The sequence below is a fragment of the Cannabis sativa genome, chromosome 2 (assembly GCF_029168945.1).
Source record: "Cannabis sativa cultivar Pink pepper isolate KNU-18-1 chromosome 2, ASM2916894v1, whole genome shotgun sequence".
Lineage (NCBI taxonomy): Eukaryota > Viridiplantae > Streptophyta > Magnoliopsida > Rosales > Cannabaceae > Cannabis > Cannabis sativa.
Window position 1 is genome coordinate 18,083,021 of NC_083602.1, and position 8,501 is coordinate 18,091,521.

An 8,501-nucleotide genomic window follows, 5' to 3' on the forward strand; every position below is an offset into this window, starting at 1 on the left:
GGGTTATTCTAACTCTGGAAATGGGAAAACACCCAACCAAGGCACCGCAAAGACGAATATTGAGAAAATGAAAGGCCCGGGGAACCCTGCCAAAACCGGCTAGCCGGTTTTTTGAAGCTCTGCAAACCGGCTAGCTGGTTTGCACCACAGTTCCCAAAACCCTTCATTCATTGCTCAATTCTCCCCCAAATGCAATGAAACTATCCAGAGTACCTAATAAGGGTATAAACAATATATTCCAACCAGAAAATCACAAAACAAACCATTGAAACTCAACTTGCCATTAAAGACTAAAGATTGAGTTTCAAAACTCAAGCTTGCTTAAAACTAATTCCATGCACCAAAATCAACTACTAGAACCTCTAATCAACCTATATTGAGCATAAAAATCGAACCCTAAACATTTCTAAACCTAACAGCCACCAAAACCAAGAATCACATATTCAACCACTCATAAAATTCAAGAAATAAAGAGGGATGTTACTAGGGCTTACCGTAGCTTCAAAAACCCTTAAATCTCTACTAAATTTCCAGAAAAAGAAGCAAAGAATCAGCTGGTTTCTTCTTGGTTTGGTGCAGCTCGAAGGGAAAGAGAGAAAGAGAAGGAGTTTCTCTTGAATTTTGGTATTTTCTCTCTAATTAACTTAATGGGGTAAATGAAACTAATTAATACCTTTGCTGAAATTAATCTAGCTAGGTGTCACTAAGCTAGGGCAGCCACCTATTCCCCCATTTACCCAAATGTCCAAAATGCCCTTAACCCAAAAACTAAGGTTTTCTAAAGCTAGGGGTAAAATGGTTAAAATCCATAACCCCGCTCAATCCCGATATTTTATTTCCTCAAAAATATTTTCCACTAAGAAATAAGGTTCTAAAGTTACCCATGTGACCAAACTAGCCATCCATCGCATTTTCCGTTGTCGCCGAGCAAAAATTACAAAAATAACATATTTCACATATAGGTCAAATAATACCCCTAGAGTTTAATAAAATCTCCGGAATTGAGAAATCATAACTCGAATATTTATTTCTAAATATTGGGGTCCATAATTAAATAAATTCATAAATAATAATAAAATAACAAAAATTAGTGCTAATTGCCTTTACTAATCCAAATTACTAAAGCGGTCATTACAATTATCCTCCCGTTAAAAGGATTTCGTCCTCAAAATCTAACCTGAATAGCTCTGGATGTCGAGTCCTCATATTAGACTCCAACTCCCAGGTGGCTTCTTCCACCTTACTGTTTCTCCAGAGCACCTTAACCAGAGCAATAGTCTTATTTCGAAGAACCTTTTCTTTTCTATCCAGAATTTGCACAGGTTGCTCTTCATAGGATAAGTCTGATTGCAGTTCAAGGGCTTCATAACTCAAGATATGAGTCGGGTCTGACATGTATTTCCTCAACATAGAAATGTGAAATACGTCATGAAGAGCTGACAACACTGGTGGTAAGGCTAGCCGATATGCTACCTGCCCGACTTTCTCAAGTATCTAAAATGGCCCAATGAACCTAGGGCTCAACTTACCCTTCTTCCCGAAGTGCCTAATACCCTTCATTGGTAAAACCTGCAGGAAAACATGTTCCCCTGCCTGAAATGTGACATCCCCGGCTTCGGATCAGCATAACTTTTCTGCCTGCTTTGTGAAGCAGGCATCCGAGCCTTAATCTCATCAATAGCTTCATTGGTCCTCTGCACTAACTCTGGACCCAAGTACTTCCTTTCTCTCGTTTCGTCCCAATGAATAGGAGAACGACATTTTCTACTATATAACATCTCATAGGGAGCCATCCCTATTGTACTTTGGTAGCTATTGTCGTAGGAGAATTCAATTAAAGGCAAGTACTTACTCCATGAACCCTCAAAGTCCATGACACAGGCTCGTAGTAAGTCTTCCAATATCTGAATTGTTCTTTCTGACTGACCATCAGTATTAGGGTGAAAGGTTGTGCTAAACTTTAACTTGGTACCCATATCCTTCTGAAGACTCACCCAAAATTTAGATGTAAACTTTGAGTCCCTGTCCGACACAATCGATTTAGGGGCTCCATGGAGACGAACTATCTCCTTTACATACAATTCAGCATATTGATCCACTGAATATGTAACTTTCACTAGCAGAAAGTGAGCTGATTTTGTGAATCTGTCCACTATGACCCATACCGAATCATACATTCCTTTGGTTCTAGGCAAGCCAGTTACAAAATCCATAGCAATGTCCTGCCACTTCCACTCAGGAAGGACCAAAGGTTGCAATAACCCTGCCGGCCTCTGATGTTCAGCCTTGATTTGCTGGCAAGTTAAACACTTGGACACGTATTCCACCACATCTCTTTTCATCCCATACAACCAGAAGTAGGGTTTCAAATCCTGATACATTTTGGTGGTTCCCGGATGCAATGAATAAGGTGTGGTATGAGCTTCATCAAGTATCTCTTTCTTAAGCTCATCAACATTAGGAACACAAACTCGAGCTTTGTATAACAACATTCCACTGTTTGAGATTGAAAAGTCTTTAGGCCGACCAGCCTTTACCTCATCTCGAACCTTAACTAGCTCGGGATCTTCCAACTGCGCTTCTCTGATTCTTTCCAATAGATCAGATTGAAGTGTCAAATTGTGCAATTTTCCAACTACAAACTCAATCCCTGCACTAACCATTTCAGAGGCTAGTTGAGGGGATATCATCATTCTGGTGCAAACCTGCCCGGGACCCTGTCTCATGTTTAAATGCTTCTGGGTGAAAAAGTACTTGAGACTCTTATGATAAGTGTAAATCTCACATTTTTCACCGTAAAGACAATGTCGCCATATTTTTAAAACAAAAACCACAGCTGCAAGCTCTAGGTCATAAGTTGGGTAACGCTGCTCATAATCTTTCAGTTGACGAGAGGCATAGGCTACGACTCTGTCAGCTTGCATGAGAACACATCCCAGACCCTGTCTGGATGCATCACAATAAACCACAAATTTCTCTTGATCTGATGGCAAAGCTAACACCGGAGCTGTTATCAAACGTTGCTTCAACTCCTGAAAACTTGTTTCACACTTATCTGACCACACAAATCTCTGATTTTTCTTAGTCAATTCGGTTAGGGGCAAAGAAATTTTAGAGAATCCTTCGACGAAACATCGATAATACCCTGCTAAACCGAGAAAACTTCGAACCTCCGTCACAGACTTTGGCCTCGGCCAATTCTTCACTGACTCAACCTTGTTTGGATCAACCATAATCCCATTCTTTCCGACGACGTGACCCAGAAAAGACACCTCAGACAACCAGAATTCGCACTTTTTAAACTTTGCATACAACTTGTGATCTCTAAGTCGCTGCAATACCATTCGAAGATGATGCTCGTGCTCCTCTTCTGACTGAGAGTATACAAGAATGTCATCGATAAACACTATGACGCAGTTATCGAGGAAATCCTTGAATAACCTATTCATGAGATCCATAAAGGCCGCAGGAGCATTGGTTAATTCGAATGACATTACCAGAAACTCATAGTGCCCATATCTGGTTCTAAAAGCAGTCTTCGGTATGTCCTCTCGAATTCTGATTTGATGATAACTAGATCGTAAATCAATCTTCGAAAACACCGTCTTTCCTTGAAGCTGATCGAACAAATCATCGATTTTGGGCAACGGGTACTTGTTCTTAATCGTCAGCTTGTTTAGTTCCCGATAATCAATACACATTCTGAGGGTACCATCTTTCTTTTTCACAAACAGAACCGGAGCTCCCCAGGGCGATACACTGGGTCAGATAAACCCAATGTCAAGCATCCCCTTAAGTTGCAACTTAAGCTCCTTGAGTTCTGCTGGAGCCATTCTATATGGAGCTTTAGAAACAGGTTCGACTTCAGGTGCTAGATCAATTACAAAATCAATTTCTCGTTGCGGTAGCAATCCCGGCAACTCCTCGGGAAACACATCGAGAAAGTATCTTACCACCCTGACTACCTCAGGCCTAAATGTTTCGGGTCTGCTGGATTCAATCACCACTGCTAGAAATCCTACACAGTCACTATATAGTAAATCCCTAGCCCTCAATACAGAAATAATCGGGATCCGAGATCCCTGAACTAATCCAACATAAACAAATTGATCTTCACCTTTTGGCTGAAAAGTCACCATTTTCCGCTTACAATCTATACTGGCCGAATATTTAGACAGAAAGTCCATCCCCAGTATAATGTCAAACTCAGTTAATTCCAGTTCTATAAGGTCAGCGCTCAACTCCCTATCTTCGATCCTAACCGGCATAGACCTAATGCGCCTATTAGAGATAACCAACTCCCCACTAGGCATTAGGGTTCCAAACCCTCTTTCTAAAATATCACAAGGCCAACCCAAAAGATCAATTATTCTTGTAGCTACATATGAGCATGTAGCTCCCGAATCAAATAAGACTGTAAACAAGGACTTGTTGACGGGAAGCTGACCTGTCACAATAGAAGGACTGGGTGCAGCATCAGCTTGGGTGATAGCGAACACTCGAGCAGGAACCGGTTTCACCTCAGCTTTTGGCTCCTCTTTCTTGAAATTCCCCACCATGCCACACAAAAAGCTTGTCTTTCGGTTACACTCTCCCGAATGATGTTTCTTGCACCGAGGACACTCAGGGTAAGAGTAACCCTGGCGTCCACCTCTGCTTTGGTTCCCACGGAACCGCTTACTTTTCCCTGAGCCACCAGAAGCTCGAATAACTTTCCTTTTCTGTTTAGTGGTGGAGTCACCACCATCCCTACCATAGACAGGAGTAGGAACAGTGGGGGTTCCACCAACACTCGGAGTCACTCGGGGCTCCTAAAGAAATTTCACCGCACCCTCGGCTCTCAAAGCCTTTTCAACCATTTCAGCATATGTGGTTGCCTCGGTAGTAGTAATCACCAAATCGTGCCTAATCTTTGCACTCAAACCGGCCAAATATTTCTCTTTCTTGCTAAATTCAGTTGGCAGGATTCCCACAGCAAGCTTGGCCAGACAGTCAAACTTAGTAGTGTACTCAGTAACCGACATTCCCTCGATTTGAACCAATTCAGTGAACTCTTTCCGCTTTGCACTGCGGACGGCCTCATTGTAATATTTAGAGTTAAACTGTTGGAAATTATTTTACCAAGATCTAGATTTACTACCAAGTATGTTTCATTAACATCCTAATATGAATTCTAAAACAATGAAATAAACACATATAAAGTTTAGTAAACCTTACATTGGGTGCAGCAGAATATAATGACTCCTTCCGTTCAGATCTCTATCCCTTGATTCCTTTCTGTATCAGAGCATCACCAAGATCTGAACCTGGATCTCTTTCTCTCCTTCCTTAGATGCTGATTCTCCTTCTTGTTGTTTGGATTCTCCTACAGTCTTACACACTATGATTGAGATACCACTTGATGTGTGTGGGCACTCACTCATTCACTCAAGGTTCGAAATTGAAGAGGTAAAGAGAAGGAAAGTGGTTCGGCTATAGAGAAAAGAATAGGAGGCTCAGTTTTCATCTGACAGATTTAAGTGTGAATGAGAGCCATCACTATCTATTTATAGGTAACCACCTAGGTTTAAGTTAGAATTATTTGGCATTAAAATAATGAAAAAAATAAATGATAAAAGCCTATAAGAGTGGCCAGCCATGGGCTTTGGATAGTGGGCCTCGCTTATGCAATTTTGCTGTTTTATCATTTCTTCATCTCATTTTCTCAAAAACGCCAATTTTCAAATTCAACCATTTAAATGTCAATTCTAATTATTTAATAACTAAAAATTAATTATTAAATAATATTGTCATTTAATATATTTATTAATTAGACATATAAAGTCTCTTAATTAACAAATAAAACCTAGAATCTCTTTTCTTACAATTTTGCCCTTGCTTAGTGAAAATTCACAAAGTAGACAGTCTAACTTTAGAATTATAATTGATTAATTAAAATCAATTAACTGAGTCTTACAAGCAGTATGGTCTCAACTAATATGGGGACCATGGGCCTATATAACCGAGCTTCCAATAAGTCGAACTGAATTTACCAAGTAAATTCCCTAACTTATTAATTCCTTATTGAATCCACACTTAGAACTTGGAATTGCACTCTCAGTCATATAGAATGCTCTATATGTTCCACGATATAGATACGTCATTACCGTTACATCTTCAATGTATTTTATCCTTAAAACACTTAGCTCCGTATAAATGATATTTCAGCAAAGTGAAATGAGATCTTTACCATTTATCTCTGTTTAGCCAAGCTCGAAGGATATCATCGTTTCACTTCTAAATTCCTGTAGAAGTTATAGACTCCATATTTATGTTAGCGCTCCCACTCAATTATACTACCATGTTCCCAAAATGTACGTATCACCCTGACTGTTCAAAAGTAGGCTTAACTAACAAATCAAAGAACATGTATAATACTCTTGAGATCGAACCTAACCATATCAGGATTAAGATCATTTGATGTAGGATCAACGGGTGATATTGAATTGAATTTACAGTAAATTTTAATATATCTAATCAAAGTTCAATATCGGTCCCTTCCGATGTATACTCCATACATCCGATACTGGTAAACTTTGCCAATGCTCTAGAAAGGACATAACACTTATCCAAGGTGTAAGAATACCTTTCGCTGATTATCATGTCAGTCTAAATTATGAACTGACAAATCAGGGAATAAACTTTCGAACATATAATTAAGATTATATTCCACTGTGCTGACAACACTATAATCATTAACAAATTCATATGTTCTGGACTTAAATAGAATTCATACATTATATATATAATCATGAAATAAATCATGCGAACCATGCAACATAAAATGTTATTTCTGATCTTTGTTAATAAGTAAATCTGATTATATTGAAGTGAGTTTTATTTAGGGCATAAAACCCAACATAAACAACTCCTTGAATTCCTCCCAGGTCATCACTGTGATGTCCCGAGTGAGGGTTATCAATTCCCACCACACGAGAGCGTCCTCCTGAAACTGGAAAGTGACGCAAGTCACCCGATCATTACAAACCACTCCCATAAAGTTAAGGATACGCCAATCACTGTGAGCCACTGCTCCGCCTTCATTACATCAGGACCTCCTAGAAACACTGGAGGTGCCTGCTTCCGGAACCTTTCATACAACGGCTCCATACGGTTGCCAACAACAGGTTGCTCTGCTGGCACCGCTGGAACTGCAACAGCCTAAGAAACTTGTTGAGGAGGCACGACAGGATGACCCTGCTGCCTCGATCTCTGAATCTCTTCATCTTGTTGGTGGATCCGATCTTGCATTTCTTCAAATCTTTGCTCCCAATCCGGAGGAGCTTGTGGTGGATTTACAAGGCGAACACCCTGGGCTCTGCCACGGCCACAGCCGCGACCACGAGGATTTTGGGGATTTCTCTGACCGCCTCCGGCCTCAACAATATCACCCTGACTTCGTGTATTTCGCGGGGCGTCCATATTATAGGACTTAGCCTGCGAATCCATAAGCCAGGCAGGTTAGACAGCGATCAAAATTTAACACCGCTCTTAAGGACTTAAAGGCAACACACTTAAAAATAATTAAAATCTAATATGCTTCCTAGCATACTTTAACATTCACAATAATTTAAAATAATAAACAAGTACGGACTTACTGAACCGTGAACCGAGCTTTCTCTGATGAAGATTGCACATGTCTTAGCAAGCTTCGGTAGACAAACCTGGCGGCTATGATACCATAATTGTAACGCCCTAATGCTAAGGCACGCTACAGTGCTTTTTCAATTACAGTGCAGTCTTTCCTAATCAAAGAATTTTCTTGAAAAACGTGTCAAATTAAAACTTTTATATTAATTATTAAACTTTATAATATATTAAAATATTTACAAGTGCCGGGATCCCGTTTTCAAACTTTTAAAAGTTAAAAGTTTCAAAATACACATATTACAGGTCGCACAGCGACTACCAAAATACAATCCCCAGATGTCCCGAGACCGAACACTCTAGGTCGCGCTGCTTGACATGTACAATCCCATCCGAGCTCAGGTTCACTCCTGTTCAGCTTTCGCCTTTCCTTTACCTACACATGGAAGCAGAACTGTGAGTCGACAGACTCAGTAAGAAATGCATATAACATATCATATAATTTCTGACCTGTAATTAGGTGCCCATACACCTATTTACAAGGCTTAACAGATGAGCATGAACGTTCAATACTAGGGTACAACCACTATACCACATACACTACGTACCTCACTGTACGAGTGTTGGTAGGGTTTGTTTCGTACCCTGAGTACCACTGAGTGATATACCACACACCGTAGTACTTTCCCGAACTTGTGTTGGTATCACTGTACTGTACTCACAAATAATATTTACTATACCAATGCACTCTGTACCATAACCGTACAAGTGTTGGTAGTGCATTTAACAACTTAAGCATGCATATACACATAACATATACATACATTCAGATAATCATATCACACATTATATTCAGTTCTTACCTTATTTCCGAA